The following is a 26,773-nucleotide window of genomic DNA, read 5'->3' as shown; positions in this document are numbered from 1 at the left end:
GATGGCCAGACTTCATCTCTCATGCTTCAGAAATATTGTCAGGAGAGACCAGTCCCTGGAGAAGGATATCATGTTTGATAAAGCGATAAAAAAGAGGAGGACCTCTACTACGTGGATTGGCAGAGTGGCAGTGGCAGCAGCAGCAATGTGCTCAAACGTAGCGACGATTGTGAAGTTGGTGCAGAATCAGACAGTGTTTCATTCTGTTGTTCATGATGTCACTGCAGGTCTGTACAGACTCGATGGCACCTAACAACAACAACAACAATATGAAGTCACGAATATAGAGTCAGAGCACAAGTGATTCTTACGAGGTGGGATAAGCTGATGCGCATTTATGTTCCTTTCTGTGTCTCGTTTTCATTCAGTAATTTATTCTATCAGGTCTATGCATTGTTTAAGTCAGTGCTTTCCAAAGTTTTTTTAAAAATTACAAAACCAACCATGTATTGTGTTCATAGATGCTGAGGGTCAGAAATTCGGGAAGGATTTCTCTGGGTAGTCTTGTCCAGAGTTTCTTATGTAGCGGTGGTCTAATAATGACTCGTTCTACAACAACAAGGGGAGGAGCAGCAGCAGCTGGGGGCTTGGTCCACATTTCTTTCTCATGTCGTCACATGGCACCTCCAGGCATCCCTCTGGGTGGGCTGACTTGGGCTTCCTCATACATGCCTGCTGCAGGGCACTGGACCACTGACATTAAAACTGAGGGCATCCAGCCAGAGGTCTAGATGTTGATGTAAATGATTTATATACTAAAAGCAACACCAGCCTGATTGAAAAGTATTAGGCCCACACTAGCCTAGAGATACAGAAAACATTAGCAATAACTGCTTAAAGATTTCTTTAGACACTCAACACAGGCAGAATTACATGGAAGATACAACATAAGTCTTGAGCCATGATTGTTTTCCAGAAATCTTTGAAATAAATTAAGATGAGCAGCAATTGTGGTCCATTTGGAACAATTTGTAAAGCCCATTGCTTTAGGCTCCTAGACCCCTCAGAAGCTGTATTAATCCATATATACCTGTCCTGACCTCATATGCGCTGTAGGAAAGGCTTTTGTAGTAGGAGCCCCTGCTTCCACCAAGATGCCTAATTTAAGTGTTTTTCTGCAGCTCTGAATGTTCTCTGGCTTCAGCTGTCTCCAAAAAATTGAGAGCTGTGAGTCACACCTCTTAACTGGCTTACAGGTTTGCAGCCTTGTTTATTTCCTCAGTCAATACCTGTCTCTGTCTCTTGGGATTTTTTTTTGTTGTTGTTCTTTTTTTTTTCTATTCCTCTCTGCTCTCTCTTTGTTTGGCATAATGTTATTTTTATAGTAATCCAGATAGCCCTAAAATAATTTGATATATTTTCCTTCCGAACGACCGCTTCTTTTTATTTTGTCATTTGAATGAAAGTTTAGAAAGAAAATTCGTTTTCCATTCAACAATTTGCACACGTTTTGTTTCATAACATTATTTGCAATTCCCTCAGTGTAAGTATACTCTTCCCACTTCTTCCCTGGGTTCCCTGTTTCCATTTGTCCTTCTTTCCTACCCCTTTCTGCCTTCTGGGCTTCACTATTGGACAAATGTTGCCTTTTGTTTAAAGTTTGTTTCACAGTGTGAATCATAGTTTGATGGAGATGTATCATTCAATCTTAACAGACTCAGGATTTGATCTGTCATGTTCATTTTTGTTTTGATTAGATAAACAGGCCTGGAACTTCCTGAGATTCCCACAAATAAATAAAGATAACAAATAAAGCAAGAATTCTAAAGCGGGAAAGAAACCCATGAAGATAGACAACAGAACAGAAAGAGAAGGGAACAGAACAGTTCTCCCTCTCCATGAAGACGTCCCCTCTCCTTCTCACTGCATCCTGTAGGATGGAACAATTCCTCTCTTTCGAGTTCTTCATGACCATCCTTTTCCTTCTGGCTCTGGAAGCTGTAAATCCTCAGAACTGTCCTGAGGTTAAGTAGTGATGGAAGCAACAATGCCAGTCTCCCACGCTGTAGGGAAACACACAAGTGAAGAAGCTTAAAGGGTTTTAACCTTTAACTCGAGGTGTGAACTGCTAATAGTAAGATTTCAGACATCAAATTGGGTAGGAAATAGAACAAGGGGAGTGGAGGAGGGACAGAGCATTTTTTAAACAATTGGCCTTTAGCAATGCCTCTAAAATCACGCATGTAGGTGATTGGGTTTGGGATGTTTGTTTGACTTTTTCTATTTGTGCCTGAAGCATACTTTGTTGGTCCACCTGGAACAGGGGTGTCCCACCTGAGCGACACCACATCTTCAGGACTTGCTCAGCTTCTCCCTTTAGATACTCTAAAAATGCTCCAGGTCATTACTGTGTGGAGCAAATGGTAAAGACACTTGGGTCCTAACTTAAAGGTTAAAGGTTCAAGTTCTCCAGATGCACTTCATAAAGCAGGGTTGACAAGATGCTTTTGAAAAAGCAACTGTTGTAAAGGTATGGAGCACAATTCTACTCGGCACATGGAGTTGTCAGGAGGTGGGATCAACTCCAGGCTAACTGGCTTGTTCTTTTTTTTTTTTTCATTCTTTTCTTCTCATTCTTTGAAGTGTTTCATGCTGAACACATCCAAAATGTTATTGCTAAGTGCCGTCAAGTCAGTTCCAACCCATAGCGACCCTGTATAGGGTTTCCAAGGAATAGCTAGTGAAATTGAACCACCGACCTTGCGGTTCAAGCCAACTTTACAGTCCAGCACATTAACCCACAGCGCCACACCAGGACTCTAAAATACAGACACTCAAATCTAATTGTGATTCTGTCTTCAATACCTTTATTGTTAGTGTCATTCACAAAGTTATTCCCAACCTAGGAGTCTGATTTGAGCTCTTCCCTCTCCCTCTCCTGTCTATTAAGTGGTCACGTCCTATGGACTGTCTTTTTTTAAACTCTCCCATTTCCATTTCTTTCCATTGTTAACATGCTTGCCCTAATTTGGACCCTTTAATTTTTGCTTAACACTTACCTGTTAACTGAAAGGTTGGTGATTCAAATCCATGAATCCATGGGAAAACGATGTGGCAATTTGCTTCTGAAAAGATTGTTGTTGTTGTTACCTTGGAGTAGGTTCAGACTCATTCATTCGTTTGTTGTTAAGAGCCGTTGAGTTGGTTCAAACACATAGTGACCCTGTATAGGGCTTCTGAGGAGCAACTGGTGAGCTTGAACCACCAACCTTGCAGTTCAAAAGGCTTTGCAGCTCACATAGCGACCCTATATAGGGTTTCCAAGGAGCGGGAGGTGAGTTTTAACCACCAACCTGGTGGTCCAGAGCTTTATCACACAGTGCCACACGATGACAGCCTCAGAATCCCTGTTGAGTACATCTGTCCTGTCCTATAGGGATTCTATTAGTCAGAATCAACAACATGGTAATGAGTCTGTGTTTGATTGTTGCCTGGTCTAGAATAATGTTTCAGGAGTGTTGTGGCTCTGTAGGATAAGCACTGGACTCTAAACCAAAAGGTCAGCAGTTTGAGCCTACCAGCTGCTCCGCAACAGAAAAGTGAGGCTTTCTGCTCCAGCAAAAATGTACAGCCTCAAAACCAAATACAGGGTTGCTATGAGTTGGAACTGACTAGATGGTGTTTCACAACAAGGAGAATGTTTTATCCTTTTTTGTTGTTAAGTGCCATTGAGTCGATTCCGACCCATAGCGACCCTGTATAGGGTTTCCAAGGAGAAGTTGGTGAGCCTGAACCATCTACCTTGCAGTTCAAATGACTTTGCAGTCTGACGCATTAGCCCACAGCGCCACACCAGAACTCCGTTTTTTCCTTAGAGCACTCTTAATTTTAATGACTGGGTTTACCATAACATCTTTCTTCTAACTTTCAGCCTTCTGCCATTTGTGGTTTCCCTCTCTAATTTATAGTGCATACACCAGTGAAAGTTCTAGAACACAGAGCACAGCCTGTTGTTCTTTGAGGTCATAACATTCCACCTACTTTGTACACCCTGTAACTGAATCATTCAGGTCCTTGTTCTGTCTTGTTAGCTGATTGAAACAGGACAGACACAGTTTGCTAGTGAATAGAAAGTGGGTCTATTGTCAGTGCAAACAGTATCAGTGTGAACAAGGTCCAACACAGAGTCTGATGACCTGAAAGCTACAAGCTCCCTGACAGAAGGGACAGGAAAGTTTTTAAGGGGACTTTGTTCTGGGTGTAGGGGAAATTTATCTTTTCTGACCAAATTAGAGGATCTAGTTGCCAAGTCCTTGTAGGCCAAACATCCCAATGAGCAGACCCTTCACTTCTGAAATGATTCTGGGTGTGAAACAAACCTGTGAATCATCAGTCCAGAGTTATCTGAGTAACAACATTGCCCTCTGTGTGCAAACATGGAGACCCACCTGGAACTGGCTCTAGCTAAGGTAGTGCTTCTGTCCTGGTATCTCCCTGGGAGGTGGAACTTAAAAAACAAGATCCTTTCCTTGTGCAGAGGAAAGAAGAGTGAGGAAAATTAGACACATGGAAACAATGAGTCCAATGGACCCATGGAATACGGGAACATCAGTCTTCATGATCCTGAGACCAGAAGAACTAGATGGTGCCCAGCTACCACTGCCAACTGTTCTGAAAGGAATCCCATTAGAATATCCTGGATAGAGTGAGAGACAATATGGAACAAAACTCAAAATTATTTTAAAAAAACTAATAAAGGACCAGGCTTATTGGTCAGAAAGAGACTGGAGGGACCCTGAAATTGTACCCTTCAGCTCTGCAATTGAACTCGCCTTGTGCCAAGCAGTAGATAGGCATATAGGAGGTACAACAAGCATAAGTGTGCAGCCAAGCAGTAGATAGGTATATAGGAGGTACAACAAGACTAGTGAGGTATGCACATTGTAGAACAGTTAACCATTCATGACGAACAAAAGGGCAACATTCATCTAAGGACAATATCCCGAAGGGCTGGGAAAGAAAAAGGAATGGAAATAAGAATCACAGGGAGGAAGTGGCATCAGTGATAAGACATTGAGGGATGGTGCAGTCATTGAAATGAAATTGTCATTGTTGAGTGTAAGACTGACAATCTACTCCAGAAACCTTCACTCAATTTACAATGAAAACTTAAAAAAGGGAGACAGAGAAAGAAACATGGGCAAGTGCACCACTTAAAAACAACAGCCCCCTAAGATCTCTGGTAGTGTAGTGATTATGAATCAGACTGTGAGCATCAAGGTCAGCAGTTCAAAACTACCAGCTGTTCCGTGGGAGAAAGATGAGGCTTTCTGCTCCCTTAAAGATTTACAGCCTCGGAAAACCTATGCAGGGTTGCTATGAGTCAGAACCGACTCCACAGCACATAACAACAAAATCAGTCAATTACTAGATGGGGCCCATCATGACATCTTGAGGTGAGGGTTTTACCCCTCCATAATTTGTGTGTCTCTGCAGGGCCCCACACACTTTTTAACCCTGCCCCACATAACTGAGCACCATCCTTCACCGATCCCCCACAGCATTTTCTTGCCTTTGCACAATCCACTTAAGCTTGCTTGCTTCCCCATCACCAATCTCACCTAGACTCAGCCTTACTGATCCATCTTAGAGACTTACTTAAGGATTCCATCTCCACAGGATGTGGGATATATTAGTGTTTTTGTTGGTTTGATTGTTTTTTTTTACACATGCCTTGTGCTAAAGACCCTTTCCCCTTCTAAGTTCTCCCTGTATCTCCCACCCCAAACTCACAGCCGTTGAGTTGATTCTGACTCATAGCAATGCTAAAGGACAGATTAGAACTACCTCACAGAGCTTCCAAGGCTGTAAATCTTTACAGGAGCAGACAGCTGTGGATCAGCTGGTGGGTTTGAACCACTGACCTTTCAGTGAGCAGCCCAACGCTTAACCCTCTGCACTACCATGCCACATGGACTGCACAAAGCCTTGCCAGAGATTTCCAGCATAACCTTTGCCAAGGAAAAACTCCCCAGAAAAAAAGAGCAGTCGATTGTTGTTGTTGTTGTTGTTGTTGTTGGAGCAGCAGCAGACAGGTGTGTAGGATTTCTCTACTCCATGCGAGTTGGTGACTTGGCTTCCAGGAACCCTACAAGTCACCTAGAGTGACTTAGTTATAGCCAACTAAGCTACAGCCTACCAATCAGGTAAACACCAATCAGGTAACCAAAGACTAGGCAATTTGTTTAAGCCCAACCTCAGCTTGGAGTTCACTAAGCTATAGCCTAGTTGGATCCCATCTATGTTTGCATAAATCCATATGATCCTACTTTCAGTTTCGTTCCTTTGTAAGAATTAAACCCCTGTGGTGGATCCCAAGTCCCTTGGCTGAGACTGTGGCATCCTGATGGAGTCTTGCTGGCCTTTCACATACAGAGCCTTAACTCCCTTGTTCACTCAACCTCTTAAAATTGTGCTAATATTTGGACTACCTGTCTGGGAACAAAATGGTACCATCATTCAATTTTGATGCTTAACACAGCCTGGAAGCTTGTGCTCAAATTCTTTACTCACTTTTTGGCCTCAATCTTTTTATTTTTTATTTTTCTCCAATCAGTATTGGTCAACCATTGAATTTGTGCTTCATCTCTCCAAGTGACAGACCATACTACCAAGATTGCTCCCATGGCTTGGGGCCTGCTCATCTCTCTTTTGTCCTAGAGTCTTTCTTTTTGCTACTAAACCAGTCTTGAAATCTCAAGATGCCTCCTTAGTTGAGCCTGTCATGATTTTAGCATTAAATGAATACCCACATCAATTGTTTAAAAGAATACCCATTTCTAGCCCTCTAAATTGAGATTGTAGCCAACTGCAAGTTAGAGTCTGACTTATAATATACAAGTACAAAAGAAAATGACTCGACTCATAATGATTAGAAGCTGTATCATTTCGTGCAAAAGCAAAATCTGTTACTTTGGTCAGAGCAATTTACGACAAATTTTCAGATTCTTGAAGTTATCTGTTCTTTTCCACTACATACTGCATCAAAATGGCCTGTTTCCATTTCTCTTTATATATACTATTTTCAAAAGCTTATTCATTATTCTGAAGAATATTTTTTTCCATATTTCGGGGATCAAAACACACAAATATACCCTGTTTTTGAATCAGCCCTCTGCTGTTTCTATGTAATTCTAAAAGAGTTCTTTCTCTGTTTTCTGGCATTCTCTCTGCTTTTCCTTTCTGGAAAATTCTTGTAACCACATGAGTACGTTTAGTACTACAAACTCTACTTTAAGAAGCAATTTATGGAAAACCAATCCATGTGCATAACGCGTGCCAATGTTTATAAATCTGTGTAGTCATCATATAATTTCAGGATTTGTTTCAGCCAGAAAACATGAAAATCAATCTTTGGTATGACTTCTTAATCCTCATGTCCAGATCCGGAAGGAACTACATGGTAAAATAAACAAAAATAAAACCCAAACAGCAGCAATTGTTTTATCTGCCTATACTCTTAATATTTGCTTGTAGAAATCATTTCTGCTAAAACATATGGACACACTACCTATTCTTCTTTGAAATATTTCATAAGAGATTCCACCCACCTATCACGTTGTTCTGCCAGATGAGTCACGAGCGCTGTAATACCACAAAAGGAAGAATCTAGTACATTTAATCATAGACCTCCTTGCTGGACAGATTGGCCTTAGATCTGCCCTGCTCAGTCTTGTAACAACGATGTGTTCTCTCATAGGCAAAACGGCAGCGTGATAATTCCATTCGTCTTCAGTGTCTGACTTCACTCTGGAGACTCATACTTTCCCCCTCTTTCATGCCATCAAGTCCTGTTTCTGTCAGTTTCCCAAATCCAATTGCTTGCTTTCTGAGGGGGTTTCCATGACAACTTCTGTTGGTGGTGTTATTGACTCCATCGCTCCCTTTCATCTTTGCCTTGCACACTAAGCTCTCCCTTCCTTATTAGACCTAAACATCCCTGATTCTCTCTCCAGTCTCTCTGTTCTTATATTGAGCATGGTTTTGATTCCAGCCTCTTTGAGTTCAAATTATATGTTTTGTTTTACTCAGAGTCTGAATTAAAGACGTGTTTTTAATCCCCATCCATGCCATCACAGAGTACTAGGTCAGACCAAGGATGCCTTGTCTTTTAAAAGTAATGGGCATTGATTTTCTGCCCTGGGAAGAAGGGTTAGGTAAGAAAGAAACTAGGGAAAGTCACTTTCTTGCAAATAAATGTATGTACATACAATGATCACCTTTAAAATAATTCTGTGTAGTTGTCCAATTGAAAACTCATTTCAGGTATTTTAAAAAAAAAATTTTTTTTTTTTTTCAATGCATACCCTTGAAAGGGAATGTCTGTCATCCATTTTCTCCTTAGCATAAACTAGCTCTGTCCTCCATGGACAAACTGGCAGTCATGAATGAATGAGTGGGAAGAAGTGAGAGAATTTTGTAGAGAGACCTTCCAGAGACATAAAGACCCTGCAGCTTGTGGAAATGAGGCAGCACTTCCTATGAGGTGAGGGGCCAATCAATGAGAAAGTGAGGGAAGAAAGAGAATTTAAAAACTTAGCAGTTTTCCTCAGTTCTTCGGAGCAGCAACTATAAGTGATCCCTACAAAGCAGAGACTACTTGGTCACATAGGAAGAATAGATATTTACATTATTTGAAATACCATGCATCTCATCATATTGAAGTGAGCGAAGTTTTTGGATTGAGAAAAATCTGGGTGTGGATTCTTGTCCTGCTCCTTCTTTAGGTAAATGCCCTTGAGTGACCTGTTTACCCACTTGGAGCTTGAGTTCACCCAATAAAAGGGGAATAAGACTATCCACCGCATAAGAGTATGAAGATGAAAAGAAGTGCAGTATGTAACATATTTAGTGGAGGGGTTAGCCAAATTGCATTTCAACAAAGGTTACCTTTAACATACACTCCAACCCCTGTGAATCATTTGGTTGTAATGTGGTGGCTTACACGTTGCTATGATTCTGGAAACTATGCTTGTTGTTGTTGTTGTTAAGTGCCGTCGAGTCGGTTCTGACCCATAGCGACCCTGTACAGGGTTTCCGAGGCTGTAAATCTTTACAGGAGTAGAATGCCTCATCTTTCTCCCGCGGAGCGGCTGGTAATTTCGAACTGCTGGCCTTAAGGTTCGCAGCCCGATTCATAACCACTACGCTACCACTAAGCTATGCTACACTTCTCAAATACTAGCAAGATAACCCATGGTAGACAGGTTTCAGTGGTGCTGCCAGTCTAAGACTGACTTGGAAGAAAGACCTGGACATATATATTTAAAAATTAGCCAGTGAACAGCCGATGGGTCACCAACTTGCTTGCTTTGAACATGACATAAGAAAGGATCAGTCACTGGAGAAAAGCATCATATTTGGTGGCGCAGAGGACCAGTGAGGGCTAAGGAGATCCTCGGTGAGATAGATTGATGCTGTAGCTACAAGGATGGACTCAAACAAGCTGACTCAGGACCTGGAAGTGCTTCCTTCTGCTGAGTGTGAGGTCACGATGAGTCGGAGTTGACTCCGCAGGAACAAGCTACCTATTTTATCATTGACACGGGGGAGAAAAGGAGCTCTGGTAGCGTAGTGTTTATGAGTGGGGCTGCTAACCACAAGGTCAACAGTTCAAATCTACCAGCCACTCTGCGGAAGAAAGAAGATGAGGTTTTCTACTCCTGGAAAGGCCTACAGCCTCAGAAACTGTATACAGGGCCGTTATGAGTCGGAACTGACTTGACAGTGCTTAACAACCACTATAGGGGAGAAAAGAGATCTCATCTTCAAAGTTGTAAATATTCTACAGACTATTAAGTCTTAAACAAAATCAAGACAAACAGACATCACTGGGTGTTGGGAATCACAGGCACCATGATGAGTTTCCAAAATTCTATCTCCATGAGTTGACCTTTTATAGGACAAAGAAAGCAAAGGAATATCCTCCCATAACAATACGATACATACACACACTGGGCCATCAGAACGAAGTCAGGGGACTATTGCAGGTGGAAAAGCTTATAGTCTCTGAGGGCCTCAGGGTCTGACATCATAACTAGGTAACCATTAAGAGGTGCATCTAGAAAGGTTCCTGCAAGGATCCACTCATTTTAAATTGACTCTGTTTCTAACTCCATCAGTTCAGCTGTCAGTGGTATATGAGGTACTCCAGAAAAATTGGCATCTAAACACTTAAATTTAGGCACAAGATGGAACTAACTCTGCCTGATTGGAGTTATTTACAGGCAACAGCCTTCCTGTTTGATGTACTACAGCAAACATATACGGGGGAAGAAGTGAAACCTTCTTGCTGTTCTAGAGCTTTGTCTAGAAAACTTTTTGTCAATATCCATCTAACAAAAAATTGTCAATTGACTACTATGTGCCAACCAGTGTAGATTTTTTTAATAATTCCTTTTAATGGATTTAAACTGAGCATATTCCTTAGAATTATTTGGAAACAAAACCTTGAGACCAAGCCACCTTTACCAGACTCTTGCTATTTGTGCTCTTGCTAACTGATTTAGAAGTCTGTGGTTGTTTATTGTATTTGAAAAGTCAGTCATGATTCATCTTATAGTGCAAATTGTTTTGAGAACCTTCAATCCAATTCATTTCAATGCAAACAATATTTATGTGTTACTTCCTATGTGCCAAAGGCAATGCTGGACTCTGGGAGGTAGGAGGTGGTTAAGGAAGAAGGAGACACACTTCTGCTTCAGGAAGCGGTAAATATGGCTGAGTGCCAAAGCACTGGGCAAGTGACTCATAGAATACAATGATGCAGTGAACAACCAATATGAGAAATGTGAAGAGCGGAGTTCTGTTTAACTCTGGGAGAACCAAGAAGAACTTGCAGACAAATTAGTATGCATACATGGCCTTGAGGAACAGGCAGGATCTGATCTGGAAAGATGGGCGGTAGGAAAGACCTATATCTGCAAAGGCATAGAAAAGAGTAAGGATCTCACTTGCCATATTCAGGGCAACAATGCACTTGGCTACAGTTACAGCTTCGGAAGCAGAAGGTCATTAAGTTTTATAGTTGGAAGGGCCACTAGAATCCAATCCACTCATTTTAACTGCGAGTGAAAGGGGACTGTGGGAAACAGGTTTATAAAAGCATACTGGAGGCATTCCTGGGAAGGCCTGAAAATGTCACCTGAGAAATCTGGGCTTTGTAGCACAGCTAATGGATATATTCTGGAGGTTTTCATGTGTAGAATTTAATTATTTGCAGCTCTTACTCTCATTTTGGATTCTTCTAGAACAGTGATTCTCAAATCTGGAGAAATATCCGGACAGCGAGTTTGTTAAAATGCTGGTTGCTAGGTTCCAATTCCTAAGTTTCTAATTTAATGGTCTGGGTGGAGTCTGAGATTCTGCCTTTGTACAGGATCCCTGGTGGTACAGTGGGCTATGCGTTCAATTGTTAACTGCAAGGTCAGCAGTTGGAATTCACCAGCTGTTCCCAAAAGCAAATAAGGTTTTCTTCTCCCGTAAAGATTTACAGCTTCAGAAACATGATATGGGGTTTCTGACTGAAGGTCACACAACCACTACAGGTTTCCCGATGATGATGTGGGCCTATGGGCCACAGCCTTGAGAATATTTGTTCTATTGTACACTACTGCTCTCAATTCTGGCTGTTCATTAGAATCAACTGAGGCTCATTTATAAAGTACTAAGACCTATGGGAGTCCCAGTGTGGCACTGTGGGTTAATACACAGAATCGCAAAGTTGCTTTGAACTACAAGGTTGGCAGTTTAAGCTCACCAGCTGCTCCTCAGAAACCCAATACACGGTCGCTATGAGGCATTTAGACTTCTGAGTCACTCCAGATTAGCTGAGGTTACTCAAATTTTTGAAGTTTTGATATATGCAGATTTCACTTCTTGGACCCTGACTGAACCAGTTTGAGTTGATTTGAAGCCCAAGAAAGACCACACATTGAATCCCGAGATTCTAGAAAGTGCAGTGTTCTTGTTTTATTTTCTTCTCACTTTTCTCTCCAGTGTGATTCCTTCTCCTTTTCCCTGACCCTGGTGCACCATAATAAATACCATCTCCAGCCCTTATTTGAATGGTGCTTTAAAAGACAATCCATGGAAAGACTGGGCGAAGCCCTTAGCGTGTCATCAGCAGCTGAGTTGACCTGGAGATGGAACGCTGGGCAAAAGGCTGGCCACTAACTTAACTGCTGCTCATGGTGCAAGTGACTTTACCTCTAGCATCCCAGACCTAGGCTTGTCCATCTGAAACCTTCTGTCCCTACCAACTGGCACGTTTGGCAGGCCACCTACACACCGTGTGCTGAGCCTTCCTCTCAGTGCCTCCTTAAATGTGCCTGGGCTTCACTTCCCACCCTCCTTCAGCAACTTGCTTTTGTGCACGAATTACATTTTCTTATATGCAGAATTCCCAAAGAGAGAGTCAGAAGCTTTCTGGTGTATCTATTAATCATGAAGGAGATTGAAAGCTGGAAATGAGGAAAAGGAAAATGAGACATATAAACTAAATGGAGATTGCCCTTTTGAAATGAAGATTCTCTTGGCAGGTTGGTAGGACCCCGTTACCTTCAATGTCTTCTCCCTTTCCTTTGTGGGGGTGGGGTGGGCGTGGGTGCAAGGTGGTGAGCACAAGGATTTTTGGTTTTCCCTCAGTTATTTTCTTCTTTGAATCCTGGGTATGATGTGAAGTGCTCTGGCTAAAAAATTATACCTGAAGAAATAAAAAATGGAAAACATTCCATGCATATGTGAATTTTCTTTTCTTACTGCCTTGGGCAGATCAACTCTTTTGCTGTTGAGTCTATTCTGACTCATAGTGACCCTGTATAGGGTCTTCTGAGAGCAGCTGGTGGGTTTGAACTGTTGACCTTGTAGTGCTTATCCTACAGTGCCACACCAGGAACTGGGGGTAGATCAACTTTAGGACACCTGAGTTAAGTTCAATCAAAAGAAGATCTCAAAGGAAAAGTAGCACTGTGCTGTTCCTAAGCAAATAAGGAAAACAGGCGTTGCTTTGTTAGCTGTGTTTATATTTGCAAAAGCTTTTGCAAGAGGTTAGCCCTTGAAATTATTTTTCATGAGACCTTGTTACATTACCACTTAGGAGTAGAGACTGATCATTTGTTTGCTGATGCTCTGTGGGTGAGGACATTTTGCAAGAGTTCCAAGGGTGACTTGCAAATGGACATGAATAGAGATACAAGAAAAGGTTGCAGGAAATTCAGGCCAGTTGTGACACTCTGTGATACTCCCAAATTTGGGTCATTTTTTCAATTAGCTTGGCTCCTCATCTGTGTGAATACAGAAACAAAAACTACTTGGAACACTTGCAGGTTGGCAGAGCATCTTAAAATACTCTCCTAAAGAGACAGGACTGTAGATTCAAAACAGACCTCCAAAATAAACTCAGCAGGGCAACACTCTGGGACTCACAGAGCCACTCCCAACTGTCTTGAAAGTTTGAAACTTCAGCCGTGTTGACTGTTACTGTACTCTCTGAGCCAGCTTCTCTTGGGAGACATCCGTCATTCTGAAATACAGTCGAGATTTCTACCACTCCAGATGCAAGCATTCATAAACCCTACACACTACCCTCTTCTGTTAGTGAGGCTCAATCTTTCCTTTGTGGCAGAGGAAATTAGGGTCCTCAGTGTCCTGGAAAGGCCAAGAGCTCGACCTCAGGAGCTGGATCAGGACTTTAATCTTGAAAGTTGACTGGAAGGGGTAGTGGCATGGCCTGGTGTACAGTAACAAGCACAATTCTCTCAGCACAAAATCCAAATTCTATCCTTTTTGCTTTAGTGGTTTCTGCCGCCAGACCAAACTTTCACGTGGAGGAGCGTAAAGGCTGATCTTCTGTTGGGTTTGAAAGTGGGTGTTTTTTTGTTTTGCTTTTTCAAACATTTTTCTAAAGGAGCTAATTTGGTTGTGCAATACCACCCAGAGAAGCCACTTGTATCTTATATTTAGGTGTGTGTATGTTATTCCACACGTGGCGATGATGAATTTTCTCCATCTCCATTTTATTATGTAACTCCACACATCCACATATGAGAAGTCCACACTAGGATCTGTGCTCCCCTGGCACTTTGACCTTCTCTCTACCTGGCCTGTCTTCTCTGTAAGGTCAAGAAGACAGTAACTAACTCACTTCAGTTTGTCTGAGATATTCCTAGTTTTAAAAGTGAAGATCTTATGTCCTAGGAACCCCCTTATTCCCAGGCAAGCCAAATCAATGAATCATCCTAATAGGGCTGACGGTCAATTTCAGGTGTTAGGTGCACAGGGACATGACAAGTCTAGCATCCCCTCAAGGCCTTCCTTCTCCAGCGGATCCCAGGATGCAGGGTTGGGGACCCGATGATGTCTACCCTGGTCCTGGAGAGGATAGTTCTAGCTTCACATGAAACTATAGGCAGCTAAAATATTCCTTGCCTCAAGGGAGGGCTCCACAGGTGAAAGCATTCTACCTTTATCACACTGGGTACACTGTGGAAGATTAGAGAGTAGGAACCCTGGAGTAATGGGGGAGAAGATCACAAGTTCAAATTCTGATTATGCATTTATTCCCTCTATTATGTGTGGTACCTTAATTAGCCTCTATGAGACTCATTTCCTTGCCATTAAAATGGCGATTGTTGTTATTAGATGCCATACAGTCCTTACAACCCTGTTGTACAACAGAACAAAACACTATCCAGTCCTGTACGATCCTCACAATCATTGCTGTGTGTGAGTCCATTGTTACGACCACTGTGTCAAACCATGTTGTTGAGGGCCTTCCTCATTTTCACTTACCCTCTATTTTACCAAGCAAGCATGATGTCCTTCTCTAGGGACGGGTCCCTCCTGATAACATGTCCAAAATAGATGCGACAAAGTCTGGCCTTCCTCATTTCTAAGGAGCTTTCTGGTTTCACTCCTTCCTAAACAGATTTGTTCATTCTTCTGACAGCCCATGGTATATTGAGTATTCTTTGCCAATGCATAATTCAAATACATCAATTCTTCTTCGATTTTCTTTATTAGGGAGATTTAAATTAAAACTTCTGGAAAGCATCTGCTCAATCAAAAGTCCATCCAAGGCCACTTTACATCATTTGGACTTTAAACTGTGACCTTAACCTTGACTTTGTGATCAGGTTGCTGCTATCCCCAGCATGAAATTATAGACATTTAATGGACATCAAATTTATGCACTACATCTAGGATGTGTAAAACTGTAAACATATTCACCATGGCATAATTAGATTTCCTCTGGTCATGGAGGAAACGTTGTCTCTTGAGGATTACTTAGTTTGAAATTAGACTCTCACAGGTGAATCTGTTGAACCTCATTCCACTGAAGAGCATGTCCTTAAACCTCTATTTTCCCATCTCCCATGGAAAGTCAAGGCTTATGTGTGCTGCTGGCCTCATGAAAGTGTGTCCAGTTGGGCTTCTCTGCTCCTCTCATCCAGAAATGTTTTCTGTGAAGACCTGACCTGCTCTATGTTCCCTTACATTGTTGTCTCTACCAATATGCAAAATCCTGCTGTAACTGAAACATGATTATAGAAAGCTTGTAACTCAATCTTCAGCCTATAACTGATTGAAATACCTAAAAGAGGTGCTAGAATTTGCCCAGTGAAAGAGGCTTCCTGCAGAGCCTTTGTAGTGTTTAAGACCTTAGGTGGAATCCTGATCCTCATCCAGAATCTTCTGAGGTGGGACATTTCCTCTTGAAAAGACAAGCAGACCACCCTGGAGCAGCTACAGGAACAGAAGATACTTCTTGAAAGAAAGACCATCAGGAAAACTCAAAAACAAAAATGACAATCTGATTGACTACCACAAGAACAAGCAAGTTGTCCACAGGGGAGCCATCAAGGCAAGCAATCAAGTCCCTTCAGGGAAAATCCCCTTCCAAGACTGAAACTCAAAGGGAATACACAAGTAGGCATGTAATCTTGCTGGTGACCACGTTGGTCTACCGATGAGGAGAAGTGGAGAAGAAGCAGCAATGAAGATGTGGGCTGACTCCAACCATGTTACATAAACTCCCATAAACCTAGAGTGTGGTGAGACCTGGCTGGCCAGCAGTATGGTGAGACTTGGGGACTCCTGAGCCCATGGACAAGGACATAGCCACAAAGAGCTAGAGCAGAGAGTGAAGCATCCAGCTGATATGAAGTGAGGAGAGATGCACAAGAATGTCCATACTTGAAGATAGTACCCATTTGACCTGGCTTCAGTGGCTGGATGATCAGAACTTGATTAGAGAAAGAAAGAAGAGAAGTGTGTGTGTGGTGGGGGGGAGGGGGGATGATTTTGTTTTGCTGTGTTTTTCTAAAGAAAACAAGTGTAATTTGCTACAATTTTATGAACTTGACCTATACTAATGGCTACAGTAGCTTAAAATACCAACCTAGAGGGAAGGAATCTTCACAGCAAGGAGCATTTCCATCCCCTCTGTACACAGGGTTAATAGGGATGGGCAACTTAAGACATTGGCTACCCAAAATGGGGGGTGGGGGGGCAAAAAGGCATGAAGTGACTGGCTTACAAGTTTTCAAAAGGGAATTTAGTTTCAGAGGGTGCAGGGGAAGGTAGAATCTCCACTGAGTGGTTTTCAACCTATCTAGATGGGGCTGGTGAAAGGAGATGGGGATAAGACTCTTGTGGTTCAATAGTGAGTAATTGTCATCAGGATTGATTACAATCGTTGTAAAGGTAACAATTTTTTAGCAAAAAGAAGAGAGTGATTGATCTTGCAGTCCAGGATTGGAGGACCCTGGGACCATAAATGGAGAAGAGCAGGAGTGGAGTGTGGGACCCTAGTCAGAGAAGCAGCAACATCAGAGATGGATGCAGAGATGATGATGTGGAGAGATGGAGCAACTAGGGACTCTAGACTCATAGAGGGAGAGGGGCTGTGTGCTGGCAGCCGGGGGGCAGGCTTGCAGGGTGTGCCCTTTGGTTGTTTGAATGATTGCTATTTCTGAGTGTTTTGGTATACATACATACAAAAAAACAAAAACAGGGAATAGAAACAAATGCTGCTGAATGATGATGTATGGAGGGGATTATAATCATTACAATGAAACAAAACACGATAGGATGAATGTAAAGCTGATGTCCTCCCATGTAAACTATCACTCAATTCACAATAAAAACTTAAAAAAAAAAAAAATCCTGCTGTAATTTCACACATGGGTTCTACATGTTCGTTATTTGTATGACCCAAGGTCTCCAAACCCACTGGTCCACTAGTGTGTTGACTGGCTCTTTCAACATTCAACGGACAAAACTCTTTGGGCACCTTCCAGACCCTTTGCCTAAACATGCAAGGCTACCATGTTGGCTCTGAGCATAGTTCAAGGTGTTCCTAACTTTCTTCTAGGATTCCAAACAGACAGTGGGCTTAGCGCCCTATTCCCACCTCCCCTATAGACATCCCTCTTAACCTGTTTGGTATTACTGATTTCTTACCAACCTCTCTCCATCAAAAGGCTAGAATGGGGCTGGATTAAATATACTCAGGAACATTAAGCCAATTCTAATTTTCTTTCTGTACAATACTTCTTGTGATCCAAACCCCAGACCAAAGAAGAATCGTTATTACCTTCCTATGCAGAAGAAAATGCTTATATCATTCTTATATCATGTCCTGATATGTCTGTGTTCTAGGGTTATTGAAAAACTTCTGTGATCTGAGTATCTCTAAACTTTTTGACCATTTGATCTTCCAAATAAACCCTCTTCAAACAAAACTAGATCTCGCGCTTGCCATCGCACTCACGCTCTCTCTCTCTCTCTCATTCTTTCTCTGTCTCTTTGTCTCAGTCAGTCTCTTGCAAATCTAATATTCTTTGGCTCTCAAGAAATTGTTACTTTCTGTGTTCTAAAGTAAAAACAGCTGTTATAACTTACCAACTCCCAAACTTTCATGTTTTAATGTAATAGAAGTTTGTTTCTTACTAATGAGACAGTTCAATGGAATAGTTCAATGCAAGTAGGGACATCCTGGGACCCTAAAACTCTGTCATCTTCATTATATTTCTGCTAAGGAAGGATGTAGAAGGTGTATCCACTTGCCATGGTTTATTTGACTGCGAAGTAGATTTAGCACTAGAGCTCACATTCAACTAGTAAGAGCTAGTCACATGGCACCACCTAATGCAAGAAACTCTGGAAAATGTAGTCCTTGACTAGGCTCTGCAGTCACCTTCCCAGTCACAATTCTAACCATGAATTGTCCTTACAGGTACCAATTTTCACAGACTCTTTTCACCTGTTCATAAAGATTTATAGAGAGCTTAGTATGTGTGGGGATACTGTGTTAGGCATTGGGAATAAAAGATCATTAAGATACGGTCTTTAGTCTCAGTGAGCTTACCTTAAATATTGATAAGCTGTTTAACTTTGCCTCAGCATTCTTGCCTGCCTTGGATAAATAACACTCAGTCTTTTGGCTTGACCTTATTGATGCATGCAGAGCTCTAGGAAGGGACAGTTAACAATCAAATTAAATGTTGAGAGGAAACTTGAAGATACTCTGTACAAAAATCTTGGCCCATAAATGAGAAATAATGGGATCTTAAATGATTTGCCCAAGTACTTCTGGTTAATTAGTACCCAAACTATAATCCAGCTGTTTCCATTTTCCATCCCAAATATTTCCCAGTATATTAGGATCTTTCTGATGAGATGCAGCAGACTGAGTTTCCAGTGAGCACTCGACATTATAGACATGGGACATAAGGGCATCATTGCTTCACTGGGACATTGGAGTATTATCTTTGTATATACCTTGGGTTCTCCCTGTATCCAAAATATTTCAGCTCAGGTGACCAAAAACTGTCAACTGCACCTCATGTATTAACACCTACAGTTTTGGTTTATCCCCTGGACAGACTGCTAGGTCTCAAGGAGTTTCCACAAAATTTCATTTAAACATGCAGTGCTCTCTACTACAGACCCCAAGTCACTGGCCATATCTGTAAATTGGATTAGCTTCCATCAAGAAGTATAATTATTGTGATCTCCTTCAAAAGATCCAACATTACATAACATTAGCTCGGATAGGTAAGTCAGTACAATCTGTCAGCTCTGACTAGATTGGCATTGTGAACTTCTACACTGATATATAAGGAGAATTATTAGATTTCGAGAGAGAACATCAATCCTGATCAGTGAGTCTCTAGGCAAGGGACGTATCTGTTACGTAAAACATAAATCCACTGCTTCCAATCAATTCTGGCTCATAGTGACCCTCTAGAACAGAGTAGAACTCTGTTTTCCAATCCTTATGGAAGCAGACTGTCACATCTTTCTCTCATGGAACACCTAGCTGATTGGTTCAAACTACCAACCATTCAGTTAGCATCCAAGCTCTTAAACTCTGAGCCATCAGGGCTCCTTAATTCAGTATATAAGGAAATAGGAATGGGCATCTAATGGAGATACTTCTGATCTGAACACTATTAACACAGAAACTCTCAATAAAGCATGCCCTCCCTAGTGTATACTTCTCAGAGAGACACTCTTGTGTGTGACTGAATTCAGAGCATTCCTGAAAACTCCAAATCTCTGTACTAGAGAGGAAGGGGCAGAAGCAATATATCAGAATAAAGTGGGAGACCTAGAAATGGCCCCAGACTGAAGCTGTAGCGTGATTTCTGCTTCTGTTCCCACGGAATCTGACTTTGGAGAAGCTTAGTCACTAGCTATGGAACTAAGAAGAAGCCATACGTACCCTCTCACTCAGAAGCCACTCTTTCCAGTGAATGAATACTACATAGAATTCCTTGCCCAAAATAATTCTGAGGCCTTAGAAGGAGTTTGTACATGCACATGCCAGCTCATAACCCACTGGAAAGACCTAGATACACTATAGTCAACTTCCCAATATGTAGATGTTAGTATTGTTGGTCAGGTTTGTTGCTGTTAAGTGTTACTAAAGAGTAACTAGTGGGTTTGCAACATCAACCTTGTAGTTAGAAGTGCATTGCCCATCCTACAGAGCCACACACCAGGACTCCTGTTGGTTAAAATTCCTAGAAGGGTCTCAGAGTCTGTTCAGTCTAAAATCCATGCTCTCAGCTGTTTGGCTGGAAGCAATAGGGTGGGATGGGCATCCCAATTTCTTAATATATAAAGTACCTAAAATATCCTACAGTTCTAAACTTAGATATTTTCCTTCCTATTATGTATCTGCCTACATTTCCCCAGAAAACTATTTCTCTTCCACAAGCATGTTTTAGATTGTGCTGAAATGGCCAAGTTTTTCCTAAAATGACAAAAAAAAAAAAAAAAAAAAAAGTGAGTTCCACATGACTGGAATAGGGCCCGTTGTGATATTTGACCAAGAGTAAAAATGGTTATCAAAAACAGTTGCAAAGAATTGGCTGTATTTTATTTTCTTTCTTGTCTCTGACCAGTGGCATTCTGGTCAGTTGTCCACCACTATCCTCTTCGGTGGGTGTGTAGAGTCCAATGGGCACCACTTAAGCTAGTCTAAGAATCCTGTCTCTTCTTTTGCATACTCAAGCTGAATCTATAGTTTAGAGTCTTGTCCTTTCCTCTGCTGACTTTTGAAGACTTCTTCCTACTCAGTTAATTATTTAACAAAGATTTACTGAGCACTCACAATATGCAGGGTATTATAATGGTCATAAAAAGTTGAAGGTAAAGGGCATATAGTCTTTGTCTTCCAGAAGTTTATCTTCATGTCTGGAGGAAAGACAGGTTACAAGGCTGTGTTTATATTGGGAAAATGACCAATGTCACTTGGGCTGGTCTGTTATATTGCTTATAGCATACCTTCAGGGGAGCCATTGACCATCACTTTCTTTGTAAATGACAATCCCTAGAATACAATGTGAATGACTCCCTGAGTATATGCAGCATGCACAGAGACAGGTCATAAAGAAGCTTCACAGAAAATGAGTCCCGGGTTGCACCTTGAATGTAAAGTAGGAATAAAATACATAGAAAGACATTGCAAGGAGGAGCTTCAAATGGTGAAAATATAAAACTATAAATAAGTAAGGCTGCAGTTCAACGATAAAAGGAAATATGGTGGAAGGTAAGGTTGTAGAAAAAGACAGAAGCTAGACAGAAAAGACATTGCAGGCAATATCAAGGAGTTCGAAATAATGTGGGGTTAAGTTCTAGAGCATTCTTAAAGAACTTCAAATATGATGACTTTCAATTTTGAAAGTTCACTTGGGAAGTAATGTGAAAGATGGGAAGGCATGGAGGAGTGAGCAAAGAATAGACATAAATTAGTAGACTATTGAAATAGGCCAGTAGAGAAGCGATGAAAGATTGAGTTAGAGAGATGATGCAATTTAAGACATTTATGAAGTGAAATCCCTAGATCTAGGTGATTACTTAGAGATAAGAGATAACCAATGGAAGATGGTTAAGGGGTCACCATATGGATGAATGATAATGCACTTACCTAGAATAGGGGACCCAGAATGAAGGGTGATTTGGATACAGTGATGAGTTTATATATTTTTTGACATGCTGAATTGGAAACTGGAACCTCCAGAAAGGCTGCAGAGATACGTCTGAATTTGTAGAGAGAGATCTACTTCACAAAAAAACAATTGTAAATAATCATTTGCAGAATGGTGGACAAATTACTCTCTTCTTTTCACTCTAAAATGACCTCTGATGAACTTTCCTAGAGATTTAACTTTTAAAAACCTTCACTGGGAATCTATTCAGTCTTAGGTGTCAGACTGAAGTACCATTATATGGCCTTCTACTGGATTATCTCCACTCAACTTTCCTTCCTAGGGGGTTCCCTGAGCTTCAGTATCCCTGAATGTTGTTGATTATTAGGTGCCAATTGATAGCAACCCTGTGCACAATAGAACAAAACACTGCTGCCACTGTGTCAATCCATCTAATTGGGGGTCTTCCTTTTTTTTGCTGTCCCTCCTTGAGCATTATGTCCTTTTCCAGGCACTGGTCCCTCCTGATAACATGTATGAAATATAAGAGGTGAAGTCTCACCATTCTGGCTTCGAAGGAGCATTCTAGCTGTAGTTCTTCCAACACAGATTTCTTTGTTTTTCTGACAGTCCATGGTATTTTTTATATTCTTCTTCAAAACTGCAACTTAAATGCATCAGTTCTGCTATGGTCTTCTTTATTCACTGTCCAACTTTCACATGCATGTGAGGCTATTGAAAATACCATGCTTGGCTCAGGCACACCTTAGTCCTCAAACTGAAATCTTTGCTCTTAAATACTTTAAAGAGGTCTTGTGAGGCAGATTTACTTTATTCAATATGCCATTGGATTTCTTGACTGCTGCTTCCATGAGTGTTGATTGTGCATACAGCCAAAACGAAGTCTTAAACAATTTCAATCTTTTCTCCATTTATCATGATGTCATTTATAGGTCCAATTGTGAAGATTTTGTTTCCTTTACATTAAGGTGCAATCAATACTGAAGGCTGTGGTCTTTGTTCTTCATCAGTAAAAATTTTAAGCCTTCTTCACTTCCAGCAAGGATGTTGTGTCATCTGCATAGCACAGGTTTTTTAATGAGTCTTCCTCCAGTCCTGATACCATGTTCTTCTTCGTCCTATACTCCAGCTTCCCAGGCTATTTGCTCAGCATACAGATTGAATAAGTGTGATGAAAGAATATAACCCTGGCACACATCTTTCATATACGTAACTGTCAAGTCAATAAATACCATGACCCAGGTAAGCTGACTCACAACCTTAACTAACCATCACAGCCAGCGTTGCTCTGACCTCACACTTCAGTGTTCATTACAGCTAGACCTAAGTCATTAATGGCAAAGTAGTTAGTACATTTTTTATTATGATAGTAAATATGAAATGTCAGACAACAATATAGTCAATAAATACGGAATAGTATATAAGTGATTATATTTAGAAACCAATCCATTTGGGTATGATCTAATTAACATAATAAATAAGACCCTATTTCCAAACAGGACTGCACCATAGGTATACAGGTTAGGATTCCAACATATCTACTTGGGGGGACACAATTTGATCCTCATTTTAGAATTTGTCTATGGCAGATGCCATGATGATTGTCACAGGGACAGTGTTACAGAGCGCAGTCTGCTTGGCCCTCAGCTTCCTCTACTCACAAGCCAACAGGCTGCACTGCTTTTTGGAGAGCTGGCTCTGGAAATGCTGTGGAATGATTGTGGGAACCTGACGCAAGGTGTCTTTGGGAACCATTGTCAAATCTATGGTCCCATCAAAGGACAGCGTAGTGTAGCAGAGGGAAGGGAGAGTGTGTGTATGTGTTTTGTGTGTGTTGCAAGGAGGAGACATTCCTGGGAGCACATCAAGACACACTGTCCACCATTCCAGCATTTTCTGAAGTGGCTTTTTCCTGAATCGTTGGTACACTTTGTAACATGAGTCACGCTGCCTCTTCATTAAAAACCCATCTTCTCCAGCTGAGACAAGGCAAATATTTACCATTATGGATCTCTGGTCCCAGCTTTGTATGTGCCATCTCCATGGATAGAGCTATCCAAACCCACTAGGTGTGTCTAGTAGGAAGACAGACATTCCGCTCAACCCCTGTGAATACTGGAAATTGGAGGGGCTGCTTTCTCTGTCCCTGTCTAAAGTACATCCTGCCACCACCAGCTGACAAGGCTTCTTGGAACCTCGCGTTCACGGTGCTACTCAAGTGCTCAGAGATGTTCAGTAGCTTCTCCTGCAAAATGTGTAAGTGCCTCATTGTTCTCTTTAAAGTCTACCTATTCGATACCTCTTTCCCTTACATTCTACAGTTTTCCACCGCTGTTCAATGCTCAGAGTCTGGCTTAGTCAAACATGTTTTACCCTAACAAAGCCAGTTGCCGGATATCTGATCACATGTTCATGCGTTATGGATTGAATTGCATTTCAAAACATTATGTGTAGACATCCTAACCCTTGTACCTATGAACATGATCCTGTTTGGAAAGAGGGCTTTTCTTTGATTAAACTAATGACACCAGCGTAAGGTGGTTCCTAAACCAAATCACTTTTGAGTTCTAAAAAGAGCTCAGCAGACACTGAGACACACACAAAGGGAAGACACTTGATAAGAACCACCAAGGAATGTGGAGGAACATCAAGTGTTGACAACTATCACCAGAAACTAGTGTGAGTCATTTGGCCAAAAATGTTTTAAATAAGTTTTATCTAATATCCAGTTTGTAGAAAATACAGGAATTAGAGAAGCAAGATAAAAAATAAAAAATAAAAAAAGGACTCCACAAGAATCTTTGTTGTTGTTTTTAAGTGCCATCGAGTCTGTTCTGACTCATAGAGATCCTGTAGAGGATTTTCAAGGAGCAGCTGGTGGGTTTGAACTGGGTTCATGGTCCTGTGCTGATTCTGCAGTGCAACAACAGATGTTACCTCCGAAGGACCGACAGAAAGATTGAGGAAAACAAGGAAGAATTCAGAAAAGCACTACAACAACAATCGAACAAAATGGACAAAGGATTAGAGACAATACAAAACCTGCAAACAGATATCCAGATATCAGAAATGGACAATACACGAATCAATGGAAGCCATAATTAGCGAACTTGAAGATTAATTTCTCAATATTAGTATGTTGGAAGGACAATCAGAAAAAAAAAAAAATCCAAAGAAAGCCTAAGATTCATGTAGGACAGCATAAAGAGGAATAACTTATAGATGATCAGAATTCAAGGACAGGAAGAGACAAAAAAGAAAAGCACAAAAAATACAGACAAAAGCTGCTGGAAGAAAATTCCCTAATATCGTGAAAGGTGAGAAGACAAGTATTCAAGAAGATGAATGAACCCCAAAAGAAAATCACCAAGACATATCATAATCAAACTCTCCAAAATCAAAGACAAGAAAAAATCCTGAAAGCATCTTGGGGAAAAGTAAATGTTTCCCACAAAGAATAACCAATAAGATTAAGTTCTGATTTCTCAGCAGAAACCTTGCAGGTAAGAAGGCAATGGGAGGCATATACAAAACTCTGAAAAGAAAAAGCCTGACACCCAAGAATCATATACCCAACAAAACTGTCCCTGATATACAAGAGCGAAATTAAACCATTTCCAGATAAATGGAAATTAAAGGAATTTGTAAAAACCATGTTAACTTTACAAAAGATGGTCTTTAGACTGGGAACGGACAACAACCAGAGATTGGCAAATGCAGCAACACCACCCAGAATTCAATCTAGATACAGACATATCCAGAGTAAAACAAAACTACAAGACTGAAAACAGAGCATCAGAGATGTCAGTCGATGCTGAAGACAACTATAAAACAAAAGGAGAATACACACAGATACAGAATTCCAAATGTTGAGGAAGTCAAGTATAGTTCAAGATAAAACAGACTATGGTGAAAAGAGATGGGAATAAGATGCTTATGATTCAATAGTGAGTAACTGTTATCATGACTAATTGCGATTGTCACATCTGTAAAGGCAGAAGTTTTGTAACAAAAACGGGGGAGTAGTTAATCTTACAGTCAAGAAACAGAGGACCTTAGGACCATCAAGGGAGAAGAGCACAAGTAGAATGTGGGACCTTATCCAGAGAAGCAGGGACATCAGAGATGGAGGTAGAGATGGGGACATGGAGAGAGGGAACAGCTGACTCTAGACTCATGGAATGAGAAACGCTGTGTGCTGGCAGCCAGAAGGCAGGCTTGCAGAAAGTGCCCTTTGGTGGGTTAAGTTATTATATATTTCTGAGTGTTTCTGTGTACATACTCGCCCCACCCCCCAAATAAATAAAAAGGAATGGAAGCAAATACTGTTAAATTATGATGCATGGAAGCAATTGTAATCATTGAAATGAAACGATGGTGTAAAGCCGATGTTCTCCCATGGAAACTATCACTCAGTTCACAATAAAAAAATAATAAATTAAAAATAAAAGATATAACAGACTATTTTTAAATGAGGAAGAAATTAATAAATGGCAGGGTAACCTCACAGAAACTAAATACATCTTCACATCAAATCAAGAAAAGGAAAATCATGAAGAGTTTCTCAAGATTATAAATATGAAAAAATTGACACAAAAATGAACTCAACATAGGAAAGCAGACAGAACGAAGAAACCAGAAGCAACACACAAAAACACACAGCAATATAACTGCAATTGAGTCAGACCTATCAATAGTTATTTTGCTTAATGTCAGTGGATTAAATGTACCATTCAAGAGACAAAGAATACCACAATGGATAAGAAAACAAGATCCTTCTATATGCTGTCTACAAGAGACAAAGACAAACAAAGATTAAAATTAAAAGCTGGAAAAAATATATTAAGCTAATGACAATAAAAAATGAGTCAGAGTAGCAATATTATTTTCTAATAAAATAGACTTTAAGATAAAAGTTAGCTTAAGAGACAAAGAAGGACATTATCTCATGATTAAGGAGCCAATTAAATACGAGGACATAACCATAAAAAATATCTACACCCCCCAAAAAAGAGCCACAAAATACATAAATCAAACTGTAATAGAATTGAAGAAAAAACTCTACAATAATAGAAGGAGATTTTAACACATCACTTCCAAAAAAGGACAGAACTAGAAAGAAAGTCAACAAAGAAACAGAGAAACTCAACAACACAACCAATCAACTTGATCTCATAGATTAAACAGAGGAATTAACCAAACTACAACATAATGCACATTCTTTTCCAACGCACATGGAACATTCTGCAGCATTGACAATATGTTAGGCCACAAAGCAAGTTTAAATAAATTTTTGGTTGTTGTTGTTAAGC

The sequence above is a fragment of the Chrysochloris asiatica genome, unplaced genomic scaffold (genome assembly GCF_000296735.1).
Source record: "Chrysochloris asiatica unplaced genomic scaffold, ChrAsi1.0 scaffold00005, whole genome shotgun sequence".
Classification (NCBI taxonomy): domain Eukaryota; kingdom Metazoa; phylum Chordata; class Mammalia; order Afrosoricida; family Chrysochloridae; genus Chrysochloris; species Chrysochloris asiatica.
This window is presented reverse-complemented; position numbering follows the sequence as displayed.